Source organism: Sminthopsis crassicaudata, chromosome 4 (assembly GCF_048593235.1).
Source record: "Sminthopsis crassicaudata isolate SCR6 chromosome 4, ASM4859323v1, whole genome shotgun sequence".
NCBI lineage: Eukaryota > Metazoa > Chordata > Mammalia > Dasyuromorphia > Dasyuridae > Sminthopsis > Sminthopsis crassicaudata.
In genome coordinates this window covers 66,829,746-66,842,723 of record NC_133620.1, presented here as the reverse complement: position 1 = coordinate 66,842,723, position 12,978 = coordinate 66,829,746, and the positions used below count along the sequence as shown (strand labels likewise).

General features: G+C 35.2%; 1 protein-coding gene across 4 annotated transcripts in view; it reads right to left on the bottom strand.

Annotated features, from left to right (window-relative positions):
* Window positions 1–12,978, bottom strand: part of RASAL2 (RAS protein activator like 2) — a 320,395-nt gene that overhangs the window by 257,472 nt on the left and 49,945 nt on the right. The window lies entirely within an intron of this gene.

Sequence of the window (12,978 nt, the reverse complement as noted above, 5' to 3'; positions counted from 1 at the left end):
GCCTCCACTATACTTGAATTGCTTTTTTCTAGATACTTGGAATATTCTCTCCTTGACCTCTGAGTTCCAAAATTTGGCTATAATATTCCTGGGAGTTTTAATCTCTTTCAGGAAGTGATCAGTGGATTCTTTCAATTTCTATTTTACCCTCTGGTTCTAGAATATCAGGACAATTTTCCTTGATGATTTCTTGAAAGATGATGCCTAGGCTCTTTTTCTGATCATGACTTTCAGGTAGACCAATAATTTTTTAAGTTCTCTATCTCGGATCTATTTTCCAAATCAGTTGTTTTTCCAATGAGATATTTCACATTTTTTAAAACCTTTTTTTCCATTTTTTAAAGTTTTGCTTTATTGTATCTTGATTTTTCATCAGGTCAATAGCTTTCATTTGCTTGATTGTATTTTTAAGGAATTATTTTCCAATTAATTGACCAATAATTCTCATTAGTTTTTTGTATTTGCTTTTGCATCTCTCTCAATTCTTTCCCTAATTTTTCTTCTATTTCTCTTACTTGATTTTCAAAGTCTCTTTTGAGCTCTGCCATAGCCTGAGCCTAATTCTTATGTTTCTTGGAAACTGGATGTAGGAACTTTGCCTTTGTTATCAACTTCTGAGTGTGTGTTTTGATCTTCCTTGTCACCATAACTTTCAATTGTCAGAAACTTTTTTGTTTTCTCCTCGTTTTCCTCCCCTATTACTCTACTTTTAACTCTTTTTTAAAGTAGGGCTCTGGATTTTGTGTCACTGTTATCAGAGATCCTTCTAGGAACCTGACCACAAGCACTTTCTTGCTCTGAAGCTGTTAATTGTGTCCCCACTCCATTGCAGCTGTAAGATCTAGTGTTCCTTAATGGGGGCTGTGCTGAGATTACACACTCAACTCCTGCCTGTTGCCACAGACCCTCTCCACTGACCTTCCAAGTCCTCCTTGATGTCCCTGAGCTGAGAGGTCCAGAAGCCTCCAGCACTGCTGCTGATTTAAAGGTCCTGGAACTCTGGCCGGTTCTGGGGCACAGCCAGGCCAGCATGTTCTACTTAAGTCTTTTTGGGTGTTCTCATGCTCTAAAATTTGTTTAGAATAGTTTAATTTAAAGGAATTTGAAGCAATTTGGGGGAAAGGTTGGACAAGTGCCTACCTTTACTCTGCCATCTTGGCTGCGCCCCTCTTCCCCAATTCTTGTCCTTACTCTAGAAAATTCTAACATTCATGCTGATATTCTCTTCAACACCCTAACCTCTCTATTCTTCAATCTCTTAAAATTCCATGAATTATTTCTCCAACTCTAAAGTAGAGAAAGAGGATCTAGGCCTTTTACATAATACTTTTAGGTTTACAAAACGCCTTAAAAACATTACTTCATTTTATCCTCAGAAAAATCCTGGAAGTACTATTTTTATCCCAATTTTATATATTGAGGCTAAATGACTTACCCAGGGTCACAACAGATAATATCTCAGACTGCATTTGAACTCAGGTCTTTCTGAGTACCATTGTTCTATTTTTCTATTTTATCAATCCAAATGCCCCCAAATTTCACTTCTTTAATCAAAATTCTGCAACTACTTTGTCAAATCACAACTTCATATTATTCTACATCTTATGCCTTACCCATGCTAAACCTATTTATCTCTCTCAAAACAACCTTCTGCTTTTTCCTCAAACTATTATTTCTGCTTTGATTTCAGTTTTCTTCTTTCCTGATCTTGACCATAGAACTAACTCATGCAGGCCCCACTCTCCTATATTCTTAAATCTCTAAATTACTGCTGCTCATCCTTGCCAAAATCCAAGCCTATATTACGTCCCACCATCTGTCTCTTCTGTTTGTGCTTATGAATGGAGATACAAGAAATCACAAAACCAAGGTGATTGGGTAAGCATGAATTAAACTATCTAATCTCAAATGGAATGTCATTATTGCAGCAAAGGATTGTTTTATTCCTCCCTATCTTACTTCCAAAAGAAGCAAGTCCAAACTTTCACTCTCCCTCTCCCCCAGCTTTCTCTAAAAGTTGCCCAAAATCTCTATAGCCTCAATCTCCCTGCTGCATTTGAAACAACTGACTACCTTCTCCTCCTGGACACTTTCCTCCCTGAGTTTAACTGAATTTAACTCTGCCCTTTTTCTGCTCCAACTTGTCTGGAACTCATAAGTCTTATTTTCTGGCTCATTGGTCTATCAATATTTAAATTCTAGGGTCAGTCTTAAGCTCTCTTCTTTTTCACAAGTTTTCTTTTAGTGAGCTCATCAACTTCTATGGTTTTATTTAATTATTATCTCTAAGCAGATGAGTCATAGATCTATATATCTATCTATCCCCAATCTCTTCTTTGAGTTTCAGTCCCACATTACCAATTGACTAACACTAAAATGTACTGGATGTCCTGAAAACATCTCAAACTCAGAATATTTCCAAAACAGAACTTATTCTTTCCCCAAAACCCATCCCTCTTCCAAACTTTGCTATTTCTGTCAAAGACACTACCATTCTTCTTCCTGTTTCTCAAAAATCAAAATCTCAGTATTAACCTTCAACTCTTTCCTCATATCTTATTATTATTAATATCTTATTAGTTGTCAAAATAGGTGTCTCTTTCTCCACAACTGACTGTTCTCTACTCAGACAACTACCAGGTCCTTATCATTTCTAGACTAAGCTATTATAATGGCCTTTTAATTGATGTATCTGCCTCATTATTTCCTGCTATAATGTATATTCCATAAAGATTCCAAAATTATTTTCCTCCAGGGAATTTTACCATCTGTCACCTAACTTTGTGAATTCCAATGACTCCCTATTGCTTCTAAAGTTGTAACTTACTTTTTCTGTTTGAATTTTAAAACACTTTACAATGTAAGATCAACCAATCTTTGTAGCCTAATTTCCACATTCTGTGGTCCAGCCAAACTACTTTTACATTTTAATTTTATTCTTTCCACTTATATCACGACAGTCATTGTGTATTTTTTTCTTGTTTGTGCTTGCTTCACTCTTTTTTTAAATCAGTTTGTCTAAGTCTTCCCAGGCGTCTTAAAAATATTCACATTTTTTTCCATTAGAATATAAGCTTCTTGAGGCCAAGAACGATTTTTGCTTCTTCAGAATTTAGCCAGACAGTAATATTTGTTTGTGATTAATTCCATCATTTCATTCATGTGCCACAATTTAGTGAAACATTCCTCAACTTACTACTTTGTAATAAGAATCCACATTGGAGTTCTATATTATCACCAAAAAAAGACTATATTTTAGTATATATGTGAGCTCCTTTTATCCTTGATCTCCTTTGGATATATGCCCAGAAATATAACCTCTTTATCAAGACATTTTAGTATCAAGACATTTTCGTCACTTATTTAGCATTGTTCAAATTGCTTTCCATTATAGTTAGATCATGTCATAGCTCCACCAACATTCTATTAATGTTGCTTTCTTTACACAACCCTTCTAACATGAACTGTTCCTGTCTTTTGTTACTTTTGTCAAGATGCTATTGATGAAACCTCAGAATTGTTTTGATTTGCATTTTCCTTATTATTAGTGATTTCATGTAATTTTTCATATGATTGCAAATATTTTGCAATTCTTCACTGAAAAATATTTGTTCATTTCCTTTAACCACTCGGCCATTGAGGAATTACTTCTGTTACTATAAATCTGTTCTCTTCCTATCTTCAAAAATAAATTATTTATCAAAGATTTGTGTGCAAACATTCTTCCTTATAAACCTCTTCCCTTTTTAGCCTGATTTTATTTCATGTTAAGGCAGTTATTTATTTTATCTTCAGCAATGGGCTCTATTTCAAGTTTGGTTAAGAATTCCTTGTTATAAGATAGTAATCTGTTTTGCTTCTTCTTCTCTGTAAACTTTGCACATAGAGTAAAAAAAAAAAAAACTGATCTAGTTCTCTTCTATTTTTTTCGATGTTAATAGGTCAGATAGCCATTTTTAGCTTATTTTGCATCTAGAGAAATGGATAGTCCAAACCAAATTCTGCTTCTTTTTCAGTTTTCCTAGTAGTTACTGTCAATAGGGGAGCTTTCTCCCACATAATCTACATTCTCAAATTTACAGAATGCCAAGTTGAATTCAGCTTTATTTCTAATTCTTCCATATCTTATTTATTATACTAATTTACTTAAAAAAATTTAAACGAAATAGTTTTGATATTACTAGCGAACAGTATAAAGGTATTTACTATTTGTATTTCATTCCTACTCTTTTTCCCCTCATTATTTCTCTTGAGATTCTAACCCTCTTGATCGTCCAAATGTATTTCCCTATATTTGGTCAAGTTTTGTAAAGCACACCCTTGGTTGTTTTGTAGAGCATTATATCTATAAATTAACTTAAGTAATATTATCACGTTTATTATATTGGTAAGGCTCCCACTATAAGTCTGAATTTCCTTCCAGTTATTTAAGTGGATTTTTATTTCTTTAAATAGGTTTTTGTAATTCTATCTCTTCAAGCCTCTAGGGTGGCCCTGGTAAATAAGATTACCCCACATTTTATGGATTTCCTAGTTAGTTCAAGTGGAATAGTCCATTCTTTTCTTCCCTCTGGATTTTGCTATGTAGTAATACTGAATTTGGTTGGGACTTTTTTGTATCTGTTACTTTACTGAAACTATTCATTGTCTCAATAAATTTTATTTGATGATTAGATTTAAAGTAAATCTAATATTGTGATCAAGAAATAGTGATAGTATTCTCACTTTTGCTAATGTTTATTCATCAATTTTCTCATCTTAGCTCTAAAAATGTGAACCAAAGCAATGTATCCAAGGACAGAAAGGAGAATATCTTTGTTTTACTTTTATAATGAGTAGGAAATCTCAATCAGTTAATAAACATTTAAGTATCTACTTAATATGCCAGGAGTTGATGTATTCCCCCAAGGGAGGACAGTGATTCTAGTACTGAACTAGCCATCCAATCAGCTTCATTAACTCTGGTACTCCAGCTCTGTGCCATCACTTCTTCTGGCCTCAATTTCCTCATCTAAAAATGAGAACGAAGATAGTACCTATTTCACAGAATCATGGTGAACATCAATAAGACAACAGTCAATATGCTTTGGAAATCTTAAAATGCTATATATATGCTATCTGTAACACTGTTTTCCAGCTTCTGCCTAATTTACTTTGTATTAAGTTATCTAAAATCTGAACGCTTCCTAATAATCTGCAGTATTAGGACTCTTTTTCAAAATTCAATTTTATTTATTTTTTCAGTTCCAGAGTCTCTCTCTCTTCTCTCTTGTCTTGAAGACAAGAAATACAAAATCCATTACAAATACTAAATCATTCAAAAAATTTTCTCCATTTGACTGGTCAAACTCCTTATAGGATAGGGGGCAAGGGAAAAAAGCAAGAAAGGGAGAAGGCAATTTCTCTACCTGGAAGTGAAAGATATTTTTCACCCCGAGTTCTTTGGAACTGTGGTGGGTCACTATATTGATCAGACTTAGAAAATGTTTCCAAGCTGATTATCTTTACAACACTGCTGTTACTGTGTACATTGTCTCCTTTTTTTTTTTTTTTTTTTTTTTTTTTTTTTTTTGCTTACTTTACTCTGCATTACTCCATTTTTTAGTCTTCCCAGGTTATTCTGAAGTCACATCCCACATTATTTCTTACTAGTCAAAGCATGACATCACATTCACATATCATAATTTTTTCAGACATGCTCCAAATGATAGCATCTACTAAGTTCCCAACTCTTTGCCAGCACAAAAAGAACTGCTACAAACACTTTTGTACATAGGGAATTTTTTCTTGTTTTTGAATCTCTTTTGGGTACAGACCCAATATCAATATTTCTGGGTAAAAGGGTATATGCGGTCTAGTAGCTTTTTAAGCACAATTTCAAATTGCTTTTCAGAATAGCTGGACTAGTGTACAGCTTTAGCAACAGTGTATTAGTGTACCATATTTTCCCACATTTACCTTCAGCATTTATCATTTTCCTTTCTGTCATCTTCCAGAGTTTAGTTAAATTCATTCATTTGAAGTGGAAACATAATTATTTTAAGTTGAATTTCTTTAATTATTAGTAACTTGGAGCATTTTTTCACATTACTATTCATAGATTTGATTTTTCCTGCAAAAATGGCCTGTTACCATATACTTTTCAAAAACTGAATCTCTATTACACAAGACTTCAAAAATTTATGATTTCATTCAATTCATACCCCACGAAAATGTGCTTATAAATATTTTAAAAATAGTCCCCTGGGGGAGGGGAGTGTAATGCATTAAACATGCATTAGATCTGTATTCTTAACATTTTCTCCATCACTATGTTAAGTATAGATAATCAACAAAATAATAAACCAAACCCTGGTTTCTAGTATTTGCTAGTATAGGCTAGGAGCTGGCACTAGCACGCTACTGCATCCTCACCTCCACTGAGATATCTACAATTAAGATAATATCTACAATTAAGTAAAATCATATAGTCACAAAATATATCAAAGTACCATAAATCTAATGCTGAAAGGGACCTCAGAAACCATCTAGTTTGATCTCCTCATTATATAGATAAGGAAACTGAGTAATGAGCAAAGAGAAATTTTGAACTCAGGATATCAGTCTAAAATTAGTCTTCTTTCCATCAATCTATGTTTTTCAAGAATTACATTTAAAAAGTTATCACATTGCAGCCAAATTAATAATAAATCTCTTTAAATTCAGCTGCTTTGGCCTCAGATAAGTTTATACCCCATCAGTAAACCTAAACTTAGAGGCAATTTGATGGGATTTGCCAACTTTTTGTTGCACAGTCTTTGCAAATCTACCATCATCTCTATGCTAGTATGAAACATTATGGAAAGATTTATAATGAGATAATTACACAAACTACCTAGTACAGATTAAAGTGTTATCTAAATGTCAAATATTACTCAACTAGAATAATGATCATATTCATTTGCTCTAAAAATGTTTAAAAGGTGATGAAAAGATGAATATTGATCACAGAATGGATAGGAAGCAATCAGAGTATGGAAGTGATATAGTCACACCTACAAAATCAATTTGACAGATGTGTGGAAGATGAATTGTAACAAGCAGAGACATAAAAAAGGAAAAATCAATTAGGAAGCAACTGTAATAGTCTGGTCAAAAGGGGACAGCTAGTTGGTGCAGTGGATAGAGCACCAGCCCTGAAACCAGGAAGACCTGAGTTCAAATCTGGCTTCAGATACTTAACACTTCCTAGCTGTGTGACCTGGGTAAGTCACTTATCCCCAACTGCCTCTGAAAGGGAGCCGGACCAAGATGATGGAGAGTGCACAGATCTTTTTCTGAGCTCTTCCTGCCTTCCCTCAGAATCAAGACTGCATTAAGCCTCTGAATGGATTTTGGGGTAACAAATTTCCAGCAGAAGATATCTTGGAAGGACTTCAAGAAAAGTCTGTCTCAATTGGGCTGGGGAGGAATTGGGGAGGGAGTGTTGACTACTCTATCCTGGTTCAGAAGCCAGTGGATCACCAGATAACCTGATAGAACTACAAAAAGCAAATAGTAAAGACCTGAACCTCAGCATAACCAGAGGGACTTGGCCATACCTACCCAGTAGCACGAACCCCAAAGTAGCATAAAATCCCTATCTGTGGTCCTGTGGAGGAAGCTTGAGAAAATCTCTCATATGCCCTGGGAGCAGACCTCCAACCTTTAAAAATGAGCAAAAAAAGCAAAAAAGAGCTCTGACATAGGTAGCTATTATGGAGACAAGGAAGAACAGACTTCAAACCCTAAAGGCACTAAGGCAAAATGCCTCCAGATTAAGCCTCAAAGGGAGATATAAACTGGTTTCCAAGTCAAAAGGCTCTCTTGGAAAAAATTGAAAAGGTTCTTTAAAAAGTGTTAGAAGAAAAATGGGGAAAGGGAATGAGAGTTTGCAAGGGAGTTAGAAAAATAAATACAGAAATTTCTGAAGAAAACATCTCCTTTAAAAAATATGTGAAATAGGGGGAAAAAACATGCTGAAGAAAACCACTTCTTAAAAAATAGATTTGGCAAAATGAAAAAAGAAAATAACTCCTTAAAAAATACAATTGGAGAAATGGAAAAAGAAAACTGCTGGAACTCTGTCTTCCCAGAAATCAACCGGAGTCAAGCTAATCAAAAGTCTTTATTCTTGGTCTTTTGAAGTCACTGTCAGGGGATTACATCTAGTAAATCTCCACACCACCTTCCTCTCTCTCCACCGTCAGGAGAATGCCTCACTTTCTTCCTCCTACTCCCCTCACACACGTCACTTCCCCTTCTTTGTCCCACCAATCAAGTCAGCACAGAACAGCTGGGGAGGGTCATCCTTCAAACATGTTATTAGAGAATTGTCCAATTGGCAATTAGTCGTACATGCTCCATTATCCAAGTGCATTTGCTCAGTTCTAGCCCTTTACAGAAAACAACTTTTCAAAAAATAGAATTGGTGAAATGGAAAAAAAATCCAATGAATCAAAGTCTGAGAAGGCCAGTGGCTTTAGAGAAAAGAATCAAACATGAAACCAAGGTTTCCATCTATAGTGACTAGTAGGATGATGACATCCTGAAAAGAAATAAGGGAGTTCAGAATAGATATGGGTTTTATGGAATACAGACTGTGACAGATTCAGACTTTAACCCATCACCCATCCGTACCTTCTTATTCCAAGGCCCACCAAAGGGATTTAAAAAAAAAAAAAAAAGGGGAAAAAAAAGGGAAAAAAAGGGGAGATGGTTTCAAATTGGTCAGCCCAGGACACAGAGCCTGCCAAGCAAAGCACAAACGGAACTATTAATAGCTGGCATTTATATAGCATTTTAGGATTTGCAAAGCCCAAGACTGAAAGAGTAACTTGTCCAGAGTTAGTCTAATTAAGTGACCAAAGTGGTATATGCACTCAGGTCTTCTTGATGCTAGTCCATCTAGTAGATGAACTGAATACACGGGAGTGAGTGAAATTTTGCTTATATACCTGCTGGTGCAGGGGTGCCTGCTGAGGTTAGGTTTTAATCTTAGAGCAGAAAAGCAGAGGTTAGGAGCTAGTAGGCCAGAATGAGAGGAAGAAAAAAAGTAAAATGCCAAAGAGGAAGCAGGATTGTGCCGGAGACGTGTCCTGTGACTGGCTACTCTGACGAGAGCTAAATGCAATCCATCTTTGTAACCCCACAATACTTACCCCTTGGGATCATGCCACATTATAACCACTTTGCAGACTACTGCTCAAGATTATAATCTTCTATGTTCCTCAAGCACTGATATTACTGAATCAGAGACCAACTTTGGAAGTAGGTTTTTGTTATGATTTTTTAAAAAAGACTATCCTCTTTACTGACAGTCTAACCAAAAATGACAAGTACTTCATGGATTAGTGAGATATTCTGTTAGATAACGAAACATCTTGAGAAAATAAAACACCATTTGCAAGGAACTGGGAACTGAGTGTATGCCCATCAGATGGAGAATGGCTGAATAAGTTAGGGTATATGAATGTTATGGAATATTATTGTTCTATAAGAAATGATCAGCAGGATGATTTCAGAAAGGCCTGGAGAGACTTACATGAACTGATGCTAAGTGAAGTGAGTAGAACCAAAAGAACATGTACAAGGTTATGCGATGATCAATTCTGATAATTGATGGATGATTCAGGTCAATTCCAATGATCTTGTGATGAAGAGAGCCATCTGCACTCAGAGAGAGGACTGTGAGAACTGAGTGTGGATCACAACAAAGCATTCTCACTTTTTTGTTGTTGTTTGCTTGCTATTTTTTTCTTTTTTGATCTGATTTGGATTACTTGCCATCTAGGGGAAAAGTGGGGGAAAGGGAAAAAAATTTGGAACACAAGTTTTACAAGGGTGAATGTTAAAAACTATCTATGCAAGTATTTTGAAAATAAAAAGTTTTATATATATAAAAAAAGAAAATAGTATTCTTTTCTTTTTTTTAAATTTTGTTTTTTATTAATTTTTATAATTATAAACATTTTCTTTGACAGTACATATGCATAGGTAATTTTTTTTTTACAACATTATCCCTTGTACTCCCTTCTGTTCCGAGTTTTTCCCCTCCTTCCCTCCACCCCCTCCCCTAAATGGCAGGCATTCCCATACATATTAAATATGTTATAGTATATCCTAGATACAATATATATGTGCAGAACCGAATTTTGTTGTTGTTGTTGCAAAGGAAGGATTGTATTCGCAAGGTAAAAATAATCTGGGAAGAGAAACAAAACAAAGCAAAACAAACAAACAAACAAAAAAAAAAACAATGCTCACAGTTTACACTCATTTCCCAGTGTTCCTTTTCTGGATGTAGCTGGTTCTGTCCATCATTGATCAATTGGAATTGGATTAGCTCTTCTCTTATGTTGAAGAAATCCACTTCCATCAGAATACATCCTCATACAGTATCATTGTTGAAGTGTATAATGATCTCCTTGTTCTGCTCATTTCACTCAGCATCAGTTGATGTAAGTCTCTCCAAGCCTCTCTGTATTCCTCCTGTTGGTCATTTCTTACAGAACAATAATATTCCATAACATTCATATACCATAATTTACCCAACATTCTCCAATTGATGGACATCCATTCATCTTCCAGCTTCTAGCCACTATGAAAAGGGCTGCCACAAACATTTTGGCACATACAGGTCCCTTTCCCTTTTTTAGTATTTCCTTGGGATATAAGCCCAGTAGTAGTATGGCTGGGTCAAAGGGTATGCACAGTTTGATAACTTTTTGGGCATAATTCCAGATTGCTCTCCAGAATGGCTGGATTCTTTCACAACTCCACCAACAATGCATCAGTGTCCCAGTTTTCCCACATCCCCTCCAACATTCATCATTATTTGTTCCTGTCATCTTAGCCAATCTGACAGGTGTGTAGTGATATCTCAGAGTTGTCTTAATTTGCATTTCTCTGATCAGTAATGATTTGGAACACTCTTTCATATGAGTGGAAATAGTTTCAATTTCTTCATCTGAAAATTGTCTGTTCATATCCTTTGACCATTGAAAATAGTATTCTTTTCTTCAAATATTTATAACATTTAGTACCATGTTTCATCCTTAAAGGACAAATATTTTACCAGCCACCTTTAAAATTTATCACGCTTTTACTTAGTATTCTTATTTTCCTTCCAAATTCCATGTGAAGAGGAGTTCTTTCAGTCTTTAAATTATGTTAGAAATGTCAATCAGCAATTTTCAATTACTCACTGGAAGTTTCCAACACCCTGAAATTACAAGTCAATACTTAAAAAAAAATCTCCCTCTTCACCTTTATTGTCTTTATGTATGACTTCAACCTTTTCACAAATTGACAAAAGTCAAACCCATGGTTTGTACAATCATTTGGACTATTTACTCTATTTTGCTTTTATGCCAAAATGCTCATAAAGCCAACCCATTGTTAAAAAACAAATATGAAACAAGAAGGGAAAGAACATCCAAGATCATTACTTTAAACTAAACCAAAATGTCTTAAGAAGTACTATACCATTTTGGTAATTTTTCTCTTCTGAATCATTCATGTAAATAAACAGGCCTAATGAAAAACATGATCCAAGAAATTTTCTAAACAACTCAATAGTGGGCAGTAAAGGAAAGTTGATTAAATGATACATTTTAACAAGTTAGCTTAGCATTGTTTACACAAAATTGCCTATTCTATTCCCAAACTCCAAGAATCCGAAGATGGACAATAACCATGGCTGCAGAACTAGAAGGAAAAATCAAAGGTCATCCAGTGCAACCCATACATTTTGCACATGAAGAAACTGAGAACTAAAAAGATTAAGAGATTTGCTAAGGACATATTATTATAAATGACAGAGGTATGAAAAGTTAGCTACTTTGTGCAGTTTTAAAGTCCACATTTTCTTTTTAAAATTAGTTTAAGAAAAACTATGGCATTTAAAAATGCATCAAACAGAAGACCTGCAAACAACCCTTCCTTCAGCAATGCGAAGCACCTTCAATTAACAGAAACATCATTGTAAACGTCTTCCTGAAGACCCATCTTAGGAAGGTAGTAGTAGAAGAGGAGAGAGGGTGGCATAGATGAGGCGTGTTAAAGGTAGAATCCACAAAATTTGGCAAAAGACTCATTAAAGAAGTGTGAGAAAAGGAGAGAATCATAGATGACACATCATCCTGAGCCTGAGTAACTGGGAGGATGATGATGGTGATAAGAAACTTAAAAAGAGGGGAGAGCCTTTTTGCCTGAAGGCAAAAGATCATGGCTTCAATTTCAGACTTATTCTGGGGTAGTTAAAGATGAGCAATGGACAGCTGAAGATTAGAGAATGGAAGTCAGGAGAGAGATTCAGGCTCAATAAATGAATGTGAGAATCATCGTCATAGAGATAATTTAATTCATGGTAGCTGCTGAAATTACTAAACTAAACAGTATTAAGGAAAAACAAAAGGGGGCCCAAGAAAGAACCCTGGGGTATGCCCATGGTGAGTAGGCTTCAACTAGATGAAGATCCATCAAAGGAGATCTGTTGGCAGGTATATGGCACAGTAGATGCACCGCTATGCCTGGAATCAGGAAGATCTGAGTTCAAATATGGTTTCTCATACTTACTAATTGTATAACATTACACAAGTCACTTAACCTGTTTGCTTCAGTATCCTCAAATGGAAAGTGGGGTTAATAATAGTATCTACTTCAAAAAGTTGCTGAAAAGCTCAAATGAGATAACATTTGCAAAGTGCATACAACAGTGCCTGGAGCCAAAGAGAAAAAAGTTAGAGATTTTAATGAGAAGCAAGAACAAACAAATGAAACGCTAACAGACATGCAAGAAGAGGAGCTCCACTATGCCTTCTATCCTTTTGCCACTCTATTATTGGGCTGGGATGAGGAATAATGAGTTCTATTTTGGCCATGTTGAATTTGAAATGTGCATGGGACATCCAGTTCAGGATAGATACCCAAGAGGTAATGGGAAAATATAGTTCAAAA